Raw genomic sequence first — 20,765 nt, 5'->3', positions numbered from 1 at the left:
ATAAAATCAGAATTGCGAGATATAAACACAATTGTGAGTTATAAAGTCAGAATTGCTAGATATAAACAAAATTGCGAGTTATAAGTCAGAATTGCTAGATATAAACACAATTGCGAGTTATAAAGTCAGAATTGCGAGATATAAACACAATTGCGAGTTATAAAGTCAGAATTGCGAGATATAAACACAATTGTGAGTTATAAAGTCAGAATTGCTAGATATAAACAAAATTGCGAGTTATAAAGTCAGAATTGCGAGATATAAACACAATTGTGAGTTATAAAGTCAGAATTGCGAGATATAAACACAATTGTGAGTTATAAAGTCAGAATTGCTAGATATAAACACAATTGTGAGTTATAAAGTCAGAATTGCGAGATATAAACAAAATTGCGAGTTATAAAGTCAGAATTGCGAGATATAAACACAATTGTGAGTTATAAAGTCAGAATTGCGAGATATAAACACAATTGTGAGTTATAAAGTCAGAATTGCTAGATATAAACAAAATTGCGAGTTATAAGTCAGAATTGCGAGATATAAACACAATTGCGAGTTATAAAGTCAGAATTGCGAGATATAAACACAATTGCGAGTTATAAAGTCAGAATTGTGAGATATAAACACAATTGTGAGTTATAAAGTCAGAATTGTGAGATATAAACACAATTACGAGTTATAAGTCAGAATTGCGAGATATAAACACAATTGTGAGTTAAAAAGTCAGAATTGTGAGATATAAACACAATTGTGAGTTATAAAGTCAGAATTGCTAGATATAAACAAAATTGCGAGTTATAAGTCAGAATTGCGAGATATAAACACAATTGCGAGTTATAAAGTCAGAATTGCGAGATATAAACAAAATTGCGAGTTATAAGTCGGAATTGCGAGATATAAACACAATTGTGAGTTATAAAGTCAGAATTGTGAGATATAAACAAAATTGTGAGTTATAAAATCAGAATTGTGAGATATAAACAACATTTTGAGGTTATAAAGTCAGAATTGCCAGATATAAACAAAATTGCGAGTTATAAGTCAGAATTGCGAGATAGAAACAAAATTGCGAGTTATAAAGTCCGAATTGCGAGATATAAACAAAATTGCGAGTTGTAATGTCAATTGTAATATATAAACACACACAATTGTGAGTTACAAAGTCAGAATCGTCTGCTGATTTCTCTCTCGCAATTGTTTCTCGCAATTCTGACTTTATAACTCGCAATTGCGATTTTAGGACAAAAAGTAGGAATTGCAAAATACAAACTCGCAATTGCGAGAAAAAAGTCAGAATTCCGGGTTACAAAGTCAGACTTGTCAGCTGACTTTTCCTTCACACAATTGTATATTTTGTGAGTTTATGTCTTGCAATTCTGACTTTTTTATAAAGTCTGAATTGCCAGACATAAATTCACAATTATCTTTTTAATTTATTTTTTTTTATTCCCTGGCGGAAACAAGCTTCCATAGTGACACTTTTTAGTACCAATGCAACAAAATTAAAAGCGAAAGGTGCTTGTAAGTTATGTACCTGCTGCTTTATGGTTTTTTATATGGTTTTGTCGCATAAAAGTAGTGTTGCTATTGTTATTCTTGAGCATACAAAATGCATCCAAAACATTCACAGTCAATTTTCACAGTTATTAAGATCAATACCAATTTGTTTCCACAGTGATTTTTAATTAACACAACTCTAACTTGAAAAGACTTAAAGGCTTAAAGAAAAGAAGCTAAAGTTTCTCATATAAAATATGATCATTCCGACATGACTTGAAGGCAACATTTGACATTTCATTCTCATCTCTACCCAGTTTTTTCATTGTGTAACACCAAAATGTATAGACCAAACACGTACCCATAGTAAGACAAAACAGACAAGTACACATTATATACAGAGACAAGGCGGTCAAAGCCCAAACGTTCTAAAGCGATTGCTGCCTCCTTTTTACAGTATATCTACTCTCTATGGAGGATTTGTATTTGTGGAGTGTGGACAACAAAAACGCAAATTATCAGTGTATTTTATGCCATTTCAAAAACCTTTTTCCTTTTAATTTGTTTGTGTTGTAGAAAAACTGATAACTTTTATCATTTAGTTTGCAATGGACTTCCTCCAGTAGGCAGTGTGAAATATCTAGACGGAAACGATTAATGCATGTTGGAGCCGTTTTGCTTTTCTTGTAGATTAGTGGTTCTCAACTCGCTTAGAGTTTCCATTGGATTCAAGCGGTTTCACAACACAGCTCTGAAATGATCATGCAAAAGTCTTCAAAATCACGCTGAAGTTGATTAAAATGACCATTAAATTATAACTATGCACATTAAATGATTAATCATTTAACATTTTTCCGCCCTGCTGCCCGTGACCCCGTCAGAACAGACCCGTCGCCCGTTTTTGAGATGTAAGATCAGTCTGATCGTATGGTCGGGACATGAGGGGTTTGGATGTTACGGGATAGTCGGCACTGTGAAAGCTCTGCACCCCTCTCATGAATGATCAAAGATCTAGAAGACGACATTACTTAGGTTTTAGATGTATGCTTTGTACAGACTGATAAATATGTTTGATTTTGTAATTCTCTTTTATTTTGCCAAAGTCATTGTTTTAAATATATTTATACATCAGAATGGAGTCATAAGGCAGCTTTATACAACCTAGTGTCACTGATATAATGTTTACGACATACTTAGCAGATCTCATTGACTTTAGCTCTGAGGTTTCAATGATCACGAAGGGATATATGTAGGATATCCATAAGAATATTGTATGCATCGCTTCAAATTGTACATGCTTCAAATTGTCTTCATGTTTGTGTGTTTTTCGCTCATCGTTTGGCGATGACCTGTTTTTATTTTGTCATCTGCCGATTTGTGTCCATAAATGTGATTTTGGAATTTTACGTGTATAGTAATTTTGTATGTCAAAGAACAACCGCGTTTTTTAGTCCATTCGGGGTTTTTTTTTTCTTTATGAAAATGTGTTGTTATACCATTTTGTTTCAGAATGCAAGATTTGTTAAATAATATGTACTTTTAATGCAATGAAGTTTGAGAATATATTCACCAAGTTAACAATATAATAATCTTTTAATTTTGCCTCTCTGGAACTTGGTCCAGAGAAAAAGATAGTTATTGTTTTGATGCTCAACAAATATACAGTAATTTCTCCCTATTTTTATTTTTATTTTTTTTTCCTTTGGAATCCCCCCCCCCCTTTTCAAAAGAAAAAATAATACACATATCTTTTCCTTTATCTCCCTTGTCAATAATTCTACAATCCTTGTTTTCTCATGGAAGTGTACCAACAATCAAATGTCTTAATGCAGATTTCTCTTTTTTACATTATTTATTTATTTTTAAAAGAATTTATTTAGATATCTTTGGGTAGAAAAAAAAAGTTCAACTATGGAGTAACAGCACAAGAGTCTATACAGTTATTTGCTCGTTCATGTCATTCCATGACACTCCTCTCCACTGTCACGTCTTAATGAGTTTCATCCCATTCTTGTTTCAGTGCATCACATCACAAAACTTTCCCTGCGTTTCGAATTTCTGGGATTTTTAAACAACTGTGTTAGCTTACGAGGCTTTCCCCCATTATTTAAGTGGCTATCAAATGCAAAGCTATCATTTGGTGGTCGCTTGATTTATTGAATATTATGCCACACATCCAAACTGAAAAGAAGTCTGCTACTATTTTTCCTGTTGATTGCATACTTGTTGTAGACTGGACTTTCAGTGGGCAGTTATTACTGGTGAAAAATATAAAAAGAAACTACTGTAAAGATGATCATTTTTTAATTACCTTTGAACTGTAAAATAACTTTTTGACTTTCACAATATTTAATTAAAGTTTCCTCTTGTCTGTGACTCTTCATTCTTTGTGTTTTTTTTCCCCCATTTATGCTGCTGTTTTAAAAAATTAGTTTACGACATTGTAATAAAGCAATTATTACACATGAATAAAGAAATTGTTGTAGTGCAGGGGTTCAGACTACTGCATTTCACATGATCACACACAAGCCCGTCATCTGCAATGAGAGTAGAAGTCAATTTATATTCACATCAGAAATTAAGTGCCCCTTATTAGTAATATGGACCATTTTAATGACTCTAGTTCATTAATATATTATATCCTTCTGGCATAAAAAATATATCCACTGTCGCTTAAACATGTTAATGATGGCTCTGGTTCTTTTTTAAATTAAAATGCATTTGGCACTTAATTGATTCATCATTTACATTTACAGTCATCAGCAGATATATTCGCATATATAAACTGAACTGATTTGACTGGCTTGAAAAATGTCAGTCCACTGACCACACAGTGCATTTACTGTACAGCAGTTTGAGCTCTGTGGAAATTCAGTGGCTGTGTCGGTTTTACATGATCCCCAAATTATCTTTTTTCTATAGTCTTTTCCTTTCATTTGAGCTGATTGTCTGGAGCATTTTAACTTCTCTGGATTCCCTGATGTCCATGACTGAAACATAAATCTGCGCTTATGGTAAACAGTGTTTTAAGATGCCATGTCAGAATTAAAGAATTTTGCAAAGCAACACAGTGTAAAAGTTCCTGAATGAATCAATGTTTTTGCATTCAGTTGAATCAGTTGTGTGTGGATGAATGATTCAGTTACTCTCTCTGCAGTTACATTTTTCAATACTGAATGCTTTTGTTTTTTAATTAATCAGTTGAGTGAGTTATTAAATGACTTGTTCATAAAAAAAAAAACACTTGTTTTGTTCCTGAATAAATCAGTGTATTTGAACAAATTGTTGAGTGGAGATTCAAAGAAAGCCTCTTGTCACCATCAACTGGCGTATCAATGTAACTTAATGTAGCAATGGTTCAATATTCCTTGCTCCGTATTAGTTCCAGTGCTGTGTGCATGGATGTTTTTGTAGAGAGACAATCATTTTCAAAAGGTCTAAAACATGAATATTGTTATTTTTTTATACCTTCAACTGTGCCGTGTGCACACGTTCACACACACACACACACACACACACACACACACACAGCTGGGAGGTGTGTGTGACAATGATGGGTACACAGGGGGTTAAGTGACAGTGCTTTAGGCTTCCATTAGCTAATGGATCAGTGTGAGTGTGTCTTGCCACTTCCCTCCTGCATTTAACCCCTGTGAGCTGCCCCCGTCTCTCCCTCTGTCTGTCTGTCATACCTACCCACTCCTCTAATGCAGCCACTGAACAGATTGATGAATAATAGAGGGCATAATTTAACAATCAGGGATGGAGAGCTATTTATCCTGACTGACAGCAGGGTTGTAAAAATCATCGCAGACCAGCGCAAGGTTTGGGATGTTCGTAGAGTTAATGAGTGGGAAGGGATGGCTGATTCTGGGTCAGTTTTACTCTGAATGTTGGGATGGGATGCGGGAATATTAAGTGCAACAGTCGCTCCACGATTAAATATCTGTTAGGGAGGGATGGTGTTCCCTTTGGATTGACATAGATCAATCATAATTTTGCCATTCAAATAATGTCAGTAACCAGCCTTCGCTTTTGGGACCTTTTTCTACACGTTGTGACATGTACTATTTGAACTACAAACAGCAACTGAAGCAACATATGTGGATTTTACATAATGCTTGTTTAAAGTCCCCATGAAATCAAAATGGAAGTTTTCTGGCTTTTAGTATGAATATGTTAGCCTTACTGTTATCTATAAGGTAGTGTGTTCCAATACAATGACATAATTCCCATTTAGAAAATATAAGCATTCAAAACTTTCAGTCTCTCACTTCTGCCAAAATGGATCATTAATTTTGATGACGTCACTCTGCACTTCAGCTTCTAGATTTCGACATCAGCTGCTCCTAAAATCGGTCATTTGTTCACACATTTACTATTTTCTAGATAGTGAATGGCACATAGTGCACTATATAGAGGATAGCGAACGATTCAGGAGGAAACTGCAGCTTTACCGAGCTCAACGGTTTCTTTCCGAACTGTGATAAAAACTAAACACTATTGGCTATTTTTTAAAAAGGGGCTGAGCTGCTCGATATGTCCCGTCCTGTCTTCCTGTTTTAGTGGAAATGACATCAACACATTTAATAATGCTGTGTTTCAAGGCACTTCAGTGGGCCTTGAAAAGTAAAAGTAATAAGAACAAGATATGTGTGCAGATATTCAGCAAAATGTGTTTGAGCTGACACAAGTACCTTCTGATAAAAAAAGGTCTCAGATGGAAGTGTGCCTTCTATCTTTGAATCGCAGTGAACTGACTGACTCTGCAGTCAAATGGGCATTTATAAAAGTCTTATTTCTGCTGGACACACACTTTTCTGGAGCTCTGCGCTTGCACATTAAATGTTTAGTCATAGAGAAGGAAAGGACAAAGGCATAAATCAAGTTTCACTAAGGATTTTTTGCATTCTTGTATGTCAACAGTTTCTATGTCCTGGATCTTAGATGGTTTAGCAAACTGCATAGCAACCACCTAAAACCCTTAACGATGCCCTAGAAATCATCCAGATCACCGCAGTAATGTTATGTGCTGTAGTAAAGCGCACACTAATGAATAAATCCAAAAATCGTAACACACAGGAGATCACTTGAAAAACAGAATAGCACAACAACTTCAACAAAAAATGAGAACCGACAAAGAACTGAACAGAACAAGGGGTATAAATACACAAGAGGTGACAAGAGAACTCAATTTGACACAGGTGGCGATTATCGGTAACTAAGGGAGCAAACTGACACACACTAGGATAGGTCAATTAACAACAACAGGGAACACAGGCAAACAGGAACAGGGAAAACCAAACTAAAACATCATGAAACTAAACCAAAACAGAACTACACGTTACATTATTTCCCTCTCCTGGAAGGCGCGTTCTCGCGCCGTAACAGTCCAACTGAGGAGGGAGGGTGGGGGCTCTGGTGAAGAATGTAGAGTAGGCGAATGGCAGGAAACAAAAGGTGGTGGCAGGAGAAACCAGAGTGGCATTGACGGTGGGAGGAGCCAGGAACAGGAGAAGCCAGACGGGGACCAAGAACACAGCCAAGACGATGGCCCATGGTGGAGCCGAGGGAGGGAGGAGCTATGGTGGAGGCTTGACGGAGATGTAGCCGATGGAAGTGGAGCCCTGGACCGTGCAACACCAAAGGTCCTGGAGGCCGAGGCGGAGCCACAGTGGCATCTTCCGAAGTGAACCCAGAGTGCCAGAGGACTGAGGTGGAGCCGGTGGGACTGAGCGCCAAGGTGGAGCCAAAGTGGTGGAGAGACGGAGCGCGGCGGACGGCTCGGCTCGGTCAGAAGGGATGAGGAACCAGTGTAACCATTAGGGTGATGGTATCTGGTGGAGCCGAGGGAGGCAGGAGCCAAGGTAGAGCCGATAGGTCGACAGACCGAGTTGGAGTGACAGGATCAGCGTCTGGAGGAGGAGCCGGGGGGTCCTCTTTACTGGTCGGAGCTGGAGACCGGAAGACCCGAGGTAAATCCACACATTGGGGAAGTGTCAGAGGAGGAGCCGAAGGGCTGAAGGGAACCAGTGGAAGTGGGGCTGAGGAACTGGCTGTTATAGGAAGAGGAGGCAGGAGAGGGAGGTCAGGTGAGAACTCTGGAGACACAGGAGACTTTGAGCTGGGTGGAACCATTGGAGACAACAGAGACTTGGAGCTGGGCAGGGACAGAAGAATAAGGGAAATATCCTCTCACAAAACCTCAAAATAACAACTAGAGGTCAACAGCAACTCACCCTCAACATTGGGAGCGTGGTCTACATTCATTCCCTCGAATTTCACAAGTACTCCCACGGTGTCACACGGTGTGGGGCTCGGGCTCCAGGGCAATGGTTGGCTCAGTCCTTCTCTCTGGTGCTGACTCATGCATTGCGGTAGATTCAAGCTCTCCGTCTTAGGTGGGCTCTGGCATCCTATCCGTGCATCAGGGTGATGGCTGACTGGGCTCTGGATCCAGAGTGGGGCTGGTGATGTCCTCTGCGGGGAAGATGGTGAACGCCAATCCATTATTCACCAGCACCCACGCCACAAAATTCCCCTGAGGACCAAACATTGTTGATGCTGGCGAGACAGAAAACACACAGTGAATGGTCAGGAAAGGTGGTGAGGCGGTGATGCACGCCAGGTCTAGAAAGCGAAACGCTTTAATTATCTACAACAAAATAAAGAGATATTTGGTGATAACTAAGCAAATATTTAATTGCTACAATAGTAATTTCTCACTAGAAATGATATCAAAATTGACCACCAATCGCAATCTGGATCACAGAATGGAAAGCACAGGATTGTGGGACATCAAAGGCAGTGAAGGATACATCTATGCTGCCTTCAAAAATTTATCAGATGAAGGTACTGTATCTCAGGAGACAGGAAGTGAAGCTAGCATTTGGATTCTTATGTGCCTTGATGCCTTCCTACCTTGGAATGCATCCTCTGAAGGCAGCATTTTACAGTTTTCGGACGTGTCCCAGGAAACTAGGTCAATTAACAATGACAGGGAGGAACAGGGAAAAAACTAAAACACCATGAAACTAAACCAAAACAGAACCACACCTTACAAGTAAGAAAAATATTAACATTGTTATATTTTAGCTTAAAAGTTATACTTTTTCATATACTTTCTATTTAATATTATAATATATAATGTTACTTGCTCATTTGAAAAAAAAAAAGAATAGAAAAAAAATTCTATTCTTAACAATTTTATGCTTTTTTTCTTGCTACACATTTACCTTGCTGTCAGTTCAGAGTGAGTGAGCTTTAATTCATCATTAATATTTCATCACTGTTGGCTACTGTTGAATGCACACCACATGTTTATTCTAACTGTAAGACAATGCTCATCTGTGGCCCAATTATCAGCATTTTCCAAATGAACAGCATAACGACAGAGATGGGCCTTGATGATGTCATGGGAGCCGATGGCCCCTGCACACTAAATAATTGAGATAATTACAATCCATGATGTCACCTTAAGCCCCTTAAATATTTGACAAAGCACATCCTATGGGTCACACGGGCCTGCCAGAGACTTTAGAGCCATTATAAAAACCTGCAGTAAGAGCCTGGGGACCCCCATAGTACAGAATAATAAATCTATTGTCTTTCCACCTTCTTTTGTCCTCTTTTAGTGAAGGTACAGAATATAGGAATAAGGCACTGTCCACGTATAAGGTGTCTTTAGGTGACATTTTTTTCTTTTAGAAGAAGCTTTTATCCAAAGCAACTTACAAATGAGGAGTACAACAAAAGATTCATCTAAAGGTAGAAATTCATAGTTTCAAACATTTCCTACAATAGTACACGCTAGAACAGGGAGGGATATAAGAAATAGTGAAAGCATAGAATTTTTGTCTTTTTTGTCAGCAGGATACAGAAGCTTGTTTCCACCACGGAATAAAGAAATGTAAAAGATAATTGCAACTTTATGAACTTGCGAGTTTATATCTCACAACTCTGACTTTTTTCTCGCAATTGCGAGTTTATATCTCGCAATTCTGACTTTTTTCTCGCAATTGCGAGTTTATATCTCATAATTCTGACTTTTTTCACAACTCTGACTTTTTTCTCGCAATTGCGAGTTTATATCTCATAATTCTGACTTTTTTCTCGCAATTGCGAGTTTATATCTCGCAATTCTGACTTTTTTCTCGCAATTGCGAGTTTATATCTCATAATTCTGACTTTTTTCTCGCAATTGCGAGTTTATATCTCACAATTCTGACTTTTTTCTCGCAATTGCGAGTTTATATCTCGCAATTCTGACTTTTTTTCTTCGCAATTCTGAATTTTTCTCACAAATGCATATCTTTTTATATCTTTTCTCAGTAATGTGAGATATAATCTCGCTATTGCTAGTTATAAAGTCCAATTCTGAGGAAAAATAGAATTGCGAGTTTATTGCGATATAATTGCGCAATTGGAAGTAAAAAATCAGAATCAGAATTCTGAGGAAAGTCACATCAAAGTTTATATTTCACAATTCTGACTATATAACACACAATTGTGACTTTATTTCACAGAATTGTGACATTATAACACGCAATTGTGACTTTAGATCATGCAATTCTGAGAAAAACAGTCAGAATTGTGTGATTAAAAGTTGCAATTACCTTTTTATTTTTATTCAGTGGCAAAAACAAGCTTCCATAGGGGGCAGGATGCAGTGGTCACGAAAGAGATGAGTTTTCAGCTGTTTCTTGAATATTGTCAGGGATTTGGCTGTACAGAAGATCATTCCACCAGCAAGGAAAGGTGAACGAAAATGTTCTGGAATGTGAAGGTACCACAAGGCTTACCGACCAATGGAGGGGATGCAGACTTTTCTAAAAAATAGCATTATCTTTTTTTAATAAATACCATTTTGGTATTTTGGAAAATATTGTTTTGCTTTTAACCACTTCATTTTGATGTTTATTTATTTGCTATAAAATTACCCCAAAAACTCAAATCAGGATTTTAAACAGTAGGCATATTCTGTATTCTGATTGTAGAAAGTGTTGAATTTTTGACATTCACAGATTGTATTGTAACTGTCACAGTCATTGTTTTGATGCATTGACACTGTGGAAGGACTAAACTAGTTATCTTAATTTGATCTGTGATAAATTGTGGTTTAGAAAACCCCAATATTTTCCACTGTGATCTTTCATGATCTATGATGAATTTCATCTCTGTCCTGTTTTGTGTTTCAAAGAATCCGTGATTTTCTCAGTCCTCACCTCTCATCTATAAATCTGTTTTGTGTCCTTTCTCTCCAATGGGTCAAAGACTATGGTTGCCCAACGCTGACCATCCGCCAGTATAAAGAGTGCCAACATACCTCTCCTAGAGGCAAAATACCACACTTTCTCAATATTTGGAAACTCTCAGTGAGCACAAGCCAACAGTAACATGAGCTGGGGTTTTGGCCTGTAAATGTTGGTAAGTTGAGTAAGCTGATGGTTGTGCAACATATAATGCTGATTCAGAGCATGATTCTGAATGCATAAAGGCCTTTCACTCAAATCCTCACTTTCTAACATTTTCTCGTACAGACAATACATGCAGTTGACCAACACAATTCACTGAGGATTGTGACTTTGACCCTTGATAGTTGTGCAGAGGTTTACGGTCCAGGAGCTCCTGCGATAATATTAGTAATACATTTGACTCTGTTTCAAAAATGTCTGAGGTCAAAGTCATAATGTCTTCAATATGAGGTTCTGGCATTAACCAAGTGTTGAGTGGTGCTGTGTTTATTGACTTTTTTAAATAGCATTTTTCGTGAACTTACAACTATATTTGCAAGATTAATCATTACAGACACAACCCTTTAACTAATGCAATTCTGTAAAGAGGATAAACAATGGGGTAATATTTTTAAGAGTATTAACTGCTCAGTTTTGTTGTTCCAAACTCATTTAATTTTCTTTCTTGGCACAAGGGAGGACATTTAGCAGAATGCCGAAGCTGTTTTTTTGCATACCATGAATCAAATATCCAAGTCAATCTCCAAAAAGGACAAAAAGCACCCTATCCACAATATTCCAAGTTTTCAAAAGCCATATGAAAGATTTGTATGAAAAAAAAATAATTGTTTATCCAAAAGTGAAAATTCCAAATTTCCATTCCAAATCCTTTTAATTTTCCCAAAGTAGCTCTGAATCCTCATTTACACATGTGCATATTCCAACTTGGTAAACTTGGTTACATCATTATGACCTCCTTAATGTCACGGTTAAGAAAGCAAGGTGGTTCTTGCGATCCATCATGTCTGTCTCTCTCTCTCTCTCTCTCTCTCTCTCTCTCTCTCTCTCTCTCTCTCTCTCTCTCTCTCTCTCTCTCTCTCTCTCTCTCTCTCTCTCTCTCTCTCTCTCTCTCTCTCTCTGAGAGGGGTCTGGGATCAGCATTGAGATTTCATGAGCCATTCATCATAATGAAAACACTTAAAACACATGCGAGGCCCTCTCCCATAATCATTCAACATTCTTTTGGCAGCCCCCCAGCTCCAGCCCAGTAACATCTGGCTCATTGAGGGGTGCACAGGGCTAACAGTGAGACCGAGACCCATCTTCACCCAGTGCATGTCAGACCGTTTCTTCAACGATGACGCTGTGGACAATTTTAATAGTAGCTTTTTTTCAAACTCTCATTAGTTTATTTTGTCCACTAACAATGTCCAACAATGAATAGACATGCATGACAGGACATTATTTGGGGGGCAATCATCTAATTTCATAGCTAGAAGTTTATATATCCTAAATACACAAAATGAAATAATATTCCCACGCATTTTGGATAATTTGATTAAATTGCTTTTGATTGGAAACGACAACGATACACAATAAAATATATATATAAGTGATATTTACCTTGCTTTCTCCTCGTTTTCTTACATCACATGTCACATCATATTTCATTTCAAGCTGTTTACTGACTAACCTTTAAACGAGGATCAAATTCTAGGTCAAGGTGGAAATGACATCAAAAACAGTTGTAATTTGTTTAAAACAATTATTTAAGATAATTTCACTCTTTGTTTAGAAATGCATTATTGTAGTTTTACAAGTAATAATTAATGTTAATTATAGATAAAATATAAGATCAAATTGAATAACATTTTAAGATAATAACAATAAAAAATTTAATATTTTGGCAATCTAAAGGCATTTTAAAGCAGAAAAAATAATAAAGGCATAGTACACATTCCCCAATGCAGTTTATTTTGAACTGTATATAACAAAAACAAAAGATTTTAATAAATATCAACCCATGTGACATAAAAGTGACAATCTCTATTGAAAAATGCCAGACAAGTGTTTTCAGTAATTTTTTCAAAAATAGCTACAAAGTACAACACCGCCTCTGAATGATTAGAAGTGACTGTAAATGGTTGCTGGCTGGAGTCCTGGATGCAATTGCTTTATCTATAATCAGGTCTGTCTATCTGACCAAAACCATAAACAGGCTCGACTGGGAAAATTTGTCTTGGTTTCGCTGTTACAAACCTGTGCTGGTCATCTGAGAACTCTCACATGACAAATGCTGGTGAAGGTCAGAAATTTACCAGATGTTTTTGGTAACGTATTTGTGTAAGGTATGTTTTTGTCATTAGATGCTTTGAATAGCTTGTTGAAAACGTATTTGTTTGTTCAGCATGTGCACAGTTAGAGAAGGGGTACAGAAGACCAAGTGAATATGATTTATGATACTGTAGGTTAAAGGAAAAAGTGTTATCCTCTATTTGAACTCAGACCCACAGCTATTTGTGCAGTAGCATCCCCGCTAGGTATTAGCTTAGCAACTGAATTTCATCTTAGAACTGTGCATCTTAAGTTATTTGGAGCTTGATTTTGTATTGTGTATTCTTAACCAAGTGCACATACTTATTTGGCAACATAGACTCAACAAATTTACATATACATATAATTTACTGAAGTTTCCGGCTGAAATGAACACTAGTGGGAGTAAAACACTAACAGCTTTTTTCCTTTTCTCACAAATTATGATTACAGGGGCCGATTAGCATTTAATAAAGACTTATTTTCACACGGTTCTTTGCACAATACTATGTTATGACCTAGCGGTCCCCCCGATGGCGCCGAACGGGGCAACCTATCTGACCAGGGCCCTTAGAATCATCCTAATCTTCCCACATTATGCCTCCCCTGCAAACCACAGCTTGAGAGCAGTAGTTCCAACCACATGCATTTGTGATGCTGTTTGCGAATGTACGCTGGAACTATGGTTTTGGGAAATGCTGAATCGTTCAACTATGTTGTATCATTGAAACTGAGACTGGGGTTGCTGCAGGTCAGAGTAATGGGCATGCCGAAAGGCAGAGGCGTGCTGAAAGGTGAAATGCTCCAACAGAAACTAACCCCTAACCCTACCCCACATGCTAACAGACAGCTTTCGCAAGCACTTGAAAAGGCCTTTCGGCACGCCCTTACCTTTCGTCATGCCCATTACTCCAACCTGCAGATACTCACAGTTGACGAAACTTGCGACCATAGTTGATTAATGATATACTTTTGGGAAACGCACCCCGACATGATTTGTAAACAAAGACACTTCCATGTTTGCATCACATAACCAGCTCCGGTAACACTTTAGAATAATGGTCCGTCATTAATAGTAGCTAATATAGCTTTTTTTTAAAGCAACCCTAGTAGCTAAGTAAACTTTTTGGGTAGCTCACCTGCTACAGCGCTGTTGTTGCGATGCAGAGCGCTCAGGTGGGAGTCCTGGGAAAACATGAGTCACGACACAAAAAAAATTAGTTGAAAGACTTGCTTTTTGGTTGCTTCCAGCAAATGTGTTTTTACCTAATATTTGCTTTTGTTAACACTATCGATTGGGTGTAGGCCATGGTGGGGTTTAGTGTTTTTGGGACGTTATTTTCAAACATGATAGAGCATTAATTCATTGCTTTTAGCGGCACTCACTTTACACTAAAGCAACGCATTATATTGGAAATGTTTTTGAGGAATTTGTCCAATAAGCCTGGGTTGTTATATTATGCTTTTTTTTTTTTTTTTTTTTTGTTACTAAATTTCTACTCTTGAATTTGATAATTCAAAATTTTAATTGGGTTTGCTACAACAAATTCCACTTAGACCCTTCACAGCTAAGATGTCATTTGATGCCTTTTTACCATGGTGAAACAAACCATATCCTAAAATCTGATCTCCACCTTAACCAGCACTCTTAAAACTGACCTCAGGCCAGATGCTGAGGGTACCAAGTATCCATGCAAGCTGGAGAAGAGAAATAATTCTTCTTAATAGTTGGTTGAACTCAAGCTTTTGGCTCTCACCACTGCAGACCAAACCATTCATTAGCACTAATTTGACATGTTTACCACCCAGAATCCACATATCAGATAATAAACAAGATTGATTGAGCTCAAGTGGAGACAGTTTCTGCAGCATGTCTGGTTTGGAACCTATACTCATTCTGAAGGATCGAGTTATTCATGCGTCAAGATAGTGTGTGAGTTTGTATGCACTCTCTTTCCATATGCTATAGTATGAGACAAAATTATAAATGTGATTTTAAGACAGTATTAAATCAAAACTGACCTTACTTTCTTACATGTTCTTGGTTTTATTATGAATGATTTGTTAGTGCATATTATTATTAGAAAAAAAAATTAATCACCTATGAAATTACTGTCCTTTTTAGCTGTCTATCATAACTAGTATAAAGGTTCAATGTTTAGCTACATAGCTAGTATAGACCCATTAGCCCTTGCTGTTAACTACACAATCTGGACCCAAAAAAGCATTTTTCTCCATTGACGGCCATTTAAAATTATCCATGTTTTCTGAAAAAAAAAAAAAAAAAACATTTTTTTTTTGCATATTCCTTGCATTCTTGTAACACCTGCTCTTCACAATCCACAATCACAATCAAATACCATAGTTCTTTTTTTCTCATTTCATATCCAGTTCACTCTGAAATGTTACAATAAAATGGTTTGAGAATGACTTCGTTCGAATCAATGGAAATAAAGAGGAAGTTGTGGTGATTACTGACTTCAAGCCATATCCAACCATATCCATTCATTTAAGGATATCATTACCATGATTAATGATGATTTTAGATATACAGAACTATGCGAAAGTTTGATTGGCCTTTGTTTTGCTGAGATGAATGCATAGCTTCAAGAATGACAACTGAATTGAACTGAAATATGACATGATACTTGGGGGGATCTTTAACATCTGAAGATATTTAACTTATTCCCCTCCCCTCCGCCCTTGTACAGCTGGTCTTGATGTAGCCAAAACCAGGAGATTGGGAGTAACATGTTCCAGGATCAACTCAAGCTCTGGGAATTATGGAATTACCTCCTCAAACCCCCAGCTAAAAACTCTCATTCCTACCCAATGACTCCCCAAGAGTGTCAACACTTCAAAAATATGAATTTCCACGACAGTGCTTCCTAATTTCAAGGTCTACTTTCTTTTTCCCCTGTTGTCCTCTATTGCTTACATGTTTTCTGGCTGTTATTCCATTGTTTCTGAAGTATTATGCAAGTTCCTCCACATATTTCTGTGACTTTTCAGCCTTGTGAGATGATTTTCACATTATATATATTTTTTTTTAAAACTTTAGTTGAGGAAAGTGCAGTCCAACAAAGAAAAGAAAAATAATAAGGCAAGCCATATTATCCTCAACCTTCGACCTTCAAAACAGCATAAAATGTACAAAGCATGCAAGCTGTAATATTCCATCGAAAGCTCATATTTAATATGAATTTTATATTCCCTGTAATACCTATTGGTTTTACCTGGATTTGTTTGTTTTTGTCATTAATCTCTTTATACAGAAAACATGGAAAACTTACAGCATGTTTTAAAATGAAACATGGAGAGTCTTCACATTCCAAAATGATTAGTCTAAGTGAAAATTAAAGAAGAAAAAATACCATGAGAAATTCTCATCTGGTTGTTATTATAGTCACTTTTCTTCTGGGTGTGTGTGTGTGTGTGTGTAGAACGTGACATCCTGCAAGTGTTAGTGCTGTTTTTCAAAATTATGGTTTATAAACATCTGGTGAACCTCTTACTTACATTCATTTGAAAGATTGTCTCTTCACCTCCAATAAACAACTCTAATACACTGAGCAAGCTATGGTAAACTGACTGTAAAATGACTGTGAAAGATGTAAACATAATCACAAAACTGGGCTCATAATCGAGATCTTTTGCCATGTCTCACACCCCTATTTGTGCATTATCATTCAAGGACGTTACTGTAAATAAAAACATTATGGAAATAATGCCCAACTTTACTATAAATCCTACACAGAGACATACTGTACCAAGCCAGTGTGACAGGTATAAATACTATTCTATTAAATATGTATTGTTAAGTAGAATTCACACAAAATTGTTCATTAAAGGAGAACTCCGGTCAATTTTAACATTGAGCTAATTTTTTTGTAAATTTGGAGTGCTGTCAATACAGAGAACAATGACAAAAATCGGTGTTGCCTACACCGTGTTATCCTGTTTTTAAAATTTGCACCCTGTTGACTTCAATGGGGCAATATTTAAACCTGCTTTTAGCCTCTTAACATCCTTGATGTGTCATTACAAGTGCACAGGTCATGTGAGTGATTCCTTCAGAGTGATCACGGGTGAATCTGACTGCAGTAGATGTGAAAGATAGGGATAAAATGATGTTTATTCAGCCAGCGCAAATACCTGTATTTACATCCTGTTTTCGGTTGAAGTCCATAGTAATCAATTGTCGAGTTCACGCGCGTGATCATAGGTACTAAACCAATGCGCGTGTACTCGACAATCGATTACTATGGACTTCGACCGAAAACAGGATGTAAATACAGGTATGTGCGCTGGCTGAATAAACATCATTTTTATCCCTATCTTTCACATCTACTGCAGTCAGATTGACTCGCGTTCACTCTGAAGGAATCACTCACATTAGCTGTGCACTTGTAATGACACATCAAGGATGTTAAGAGGCTAAAAGCAGGTTTAGTACTTGCCCCATTGAAGTCAACAGGGTGCAAATTTTAAAAATAGAATAACACGGTGTAGGCAACACCGATTTTTGTCGTTGTTCTCTGTACTGACAGCACTCCAAATTTACAAAAAAATGAGCTCAATGTTAAAATTGACCGGAGTTCTCCTTTAAGTTGACTAATGTAGCTGCCTAATTGAAATGCGAGCGCTTTCCCCTTTAATTGTAATGATGTCATGGGTTTGTCTCCTCCTCTTCCCTTTTGCCTTGCAACCGCAAGGTAAATGTATGTTTATTTTGACATTCTGATAATCTTAATTCATCTTTGTAGTAATTATTACTTTTATATCTATATTTGCACCCCAATTCATGTATATAATCTCATTTTACTTACCTGTGTGATTATTTTTGTCATTTTACCCTTTTTTGAGTTATGTTTTTTTCTTTTGTCTGAATGTTGTAATGAGAGCACACGGTGATCAATGTACATAATTTCTTTCAATTCACTCAAAGAGGCTGCTAGTTTGTGTGTTATTTTCTTGTTTAATGTGATTTCCTTTTCTCAAATGTATGTTTCATGCTCCTTTTTGTCCCTTTTGCCTTGTAACCGCATGGGAGCGTGAACATAAGTGTGTTCATTCAAAGAGGCTGTTTGTTTGTGTGTTGTATCAGGAGCGAGGAAAAAAATATCCAGGTGAACTGCTTCACACGCGTATGAGTATTGTATGTGGTCTCTTAAATGGTACAAGGTGATAAAAGCTGCATTCAATAGTAACTATAAAAGAACTAGAACAATGCTAATAGTTTTAGATGGAGTTACTGCACAGGATGCCATCTTTCCAAAAGAAAATACAGTAATATCATATATCCATAATTGATAAAGCTAGTTTAAAAGAAAGAAAAAGCATACAAAAATAAAAATAAACATCCTCAGTAAGACTATTGTGCTTAAACTATAATCTAATTTTCTGAGACAGCATATAGCTGGTCAGATATGGCTCTTATAAGTGTGCCTTTGCCGATCTCTCCCTTCACAGGAGGCACAGAGATCATATTTGAGCTCAGGATGTGAAAGGAAATCTCAAAGCGCCTTAGGGCCAAAAGTATGTTGTGTTTTTCTTGGCCTCCACTCCATTTTTTTTCCTCCACATAATTTCACAGATTCGAAACACTGAACTGGAGTGATTTGTTGCTTTCTGCTGTACGGTACGAAAATTACACAACATGTCAAAGCAATGAGAGTATGGTAGTTAATTCTGGGGGTTGGGGAACAGAGGAACCTTCCAACAACATCTAAATAATTAACCTATCAGAAACGTGATATTTACAATAATGTAAGGTGATTACAATAAAAGTTTTTGGGAATGTGTTTGGATGACTTTTCCATGACCCTTTGAACTATGAACTGGATGGATCTTGTCACAGTTTAAAGGACAAGTTCGGTATTTTACACTTAAAGCCCTGTTTACAGATTGTTTCTGATGAAATAGAACGGTTAAGATTAAATTTTGGACAAATGCTGCTGTCCCGAGAATTTTAGGTTTCTTTCGCTTTCCCCAAAACCTCTAGAATGGGTGTATAGGTGCACTGGAACAATACTTCATAAAACGCATTAAACTTTCGTTTACAAAGACCTGAAACTCACCGAGTGGTCAGGGGTGTTCACTGATATGCTCACACAAAAATCTGCAAAAGATGCTTTCCAACAGGTTTTATCGTAGTTTTTGTCCAACTCCATTGACTTGTATTGGATGTGATGTGAGGTACGGTATTACTCCGCCGCGGAAACTGAAATGGGGTTGTTTTCTTCTTCTTCTTCTTCTTCTTCTTGTTTTTTTTTTTTTTTACGGTGGATCAGTGGTTTGCTTGCAAAGGTGCATTATCGCCACCAACTGGGCTGGAGTGTCTATTATTCAAGCTCTCAACGGAAGAATCTACGGGTGTGAGACGTTTGGAAAAATAGGTCCACAGTTTTACAACGAATGGTAAAACACCTGTTGGAAAACATCTTTTGCAGCGATTTTTGTGTGAGCATATCAGTGAACACCCCTGACCACTCGGTGAGTTTCACGTCTTTGTAAACGAAAGTTTAATGCGTTTTATGAAGGATTGTCCCAGTGCACCTATACACCCATTCTAGAGGTTTTGGGGAAAGCGAAAGAAACCTAAAATTCTCGGGACAGCAGCATTTGTCCAAAATTTAATCTTAACCGTTCTATTTCATCAGAAACGATCTGTAAACAGGGCTTTAAGTGTAAAATACCGAACTTGTCCTTTAACCTTTTTGTGATCTAGTCAACCCTAAAGGATGTCATCATGTATTTAAACAGGAAAACTTTTTTTCTGCACTTCCCCATGAAGTTAGAAAAGGGACAAAAGCCAAGAAACATAAAGACAAGAATAAATACTGGTGAATCATACGTGGTTCACCTTAGTCTTCATTCACTTAGTATTTAAGTCCAAAATACACAGACTCGGGTCTGAAAATAAATAAATGCACTGAAAGTTTATGCAACTTGAATTGCTGCTATATTGCATATTTGACCATCATCCAAACCGCTAGAAATATGTAACTGCAAACAGTTACTTGAACTGAAAAGTGTAAAATTGACATTCTGTGAAATGTCAAAGTCATGAATCCCAAAAAGACATGAAAAACTAATGAAGGAGTAAGATGTAATGCACTTGACCTTGAGAGTTAAGCTCACAAGAGGGTCAATTCATTCTGTCTGATTTCAAGATGGCTCGCTCCTCTACTGCTTTATAACCATAGTATGGATCACTCCTTTTTTCAAAGCCACTAATTATACTAAGGAAGCACTTCTGGCTTTGATGAGTGCCCTCAAAACTAAACTAACTTTCTTCCTCTTATGTTCTTATCCTTTTGGGGTTTTGCTTGGTGCTTGACACAGTGACTCATCTTTACCTCTCCATTTGTAGGGTTTGTGCTCTCTTGGTTTGTGATATGAGTTATCTTTAAGATTAGTAAGCAGAATCAGGTTGCCAAGTACAAATCAATTGAACCATCCAGCAAACTCTAACGCCTGGAGTGCCACAGGGCTCTTTGTTGGGCAATCTTTTAATTTTGCAATGCAGAAAGCTGACACTGATTAGCTTTTGAAACATTATACTCTACCATTAAAAGGTTTGGGGTCAGTAAGAATTATTTTATTTTTTTTAAGAAATTAATTTATTCAGCCAGGATGCATTAAATTGATCAAAAGTGACAGTAAAGATATTTGTTACAAAGGCTTGTTTAAATATATTAAGTTACAAGTTAAATAATT

This window comes from Scardinius erythrophthalmus (genome assembly GCF_964197995.2).
Source record: "Scardinius erythrophthalmus genome assembly, chromosome: 17".
NCBI lineage: Eukaryota > Metazoa > Chordata > Actinopteri > Cypriniformes > Leuciscidae > Scardinius > Scardinius erythrophthalmus.
Note: the sequence above shows the minus strand (reverse complement) of the source record.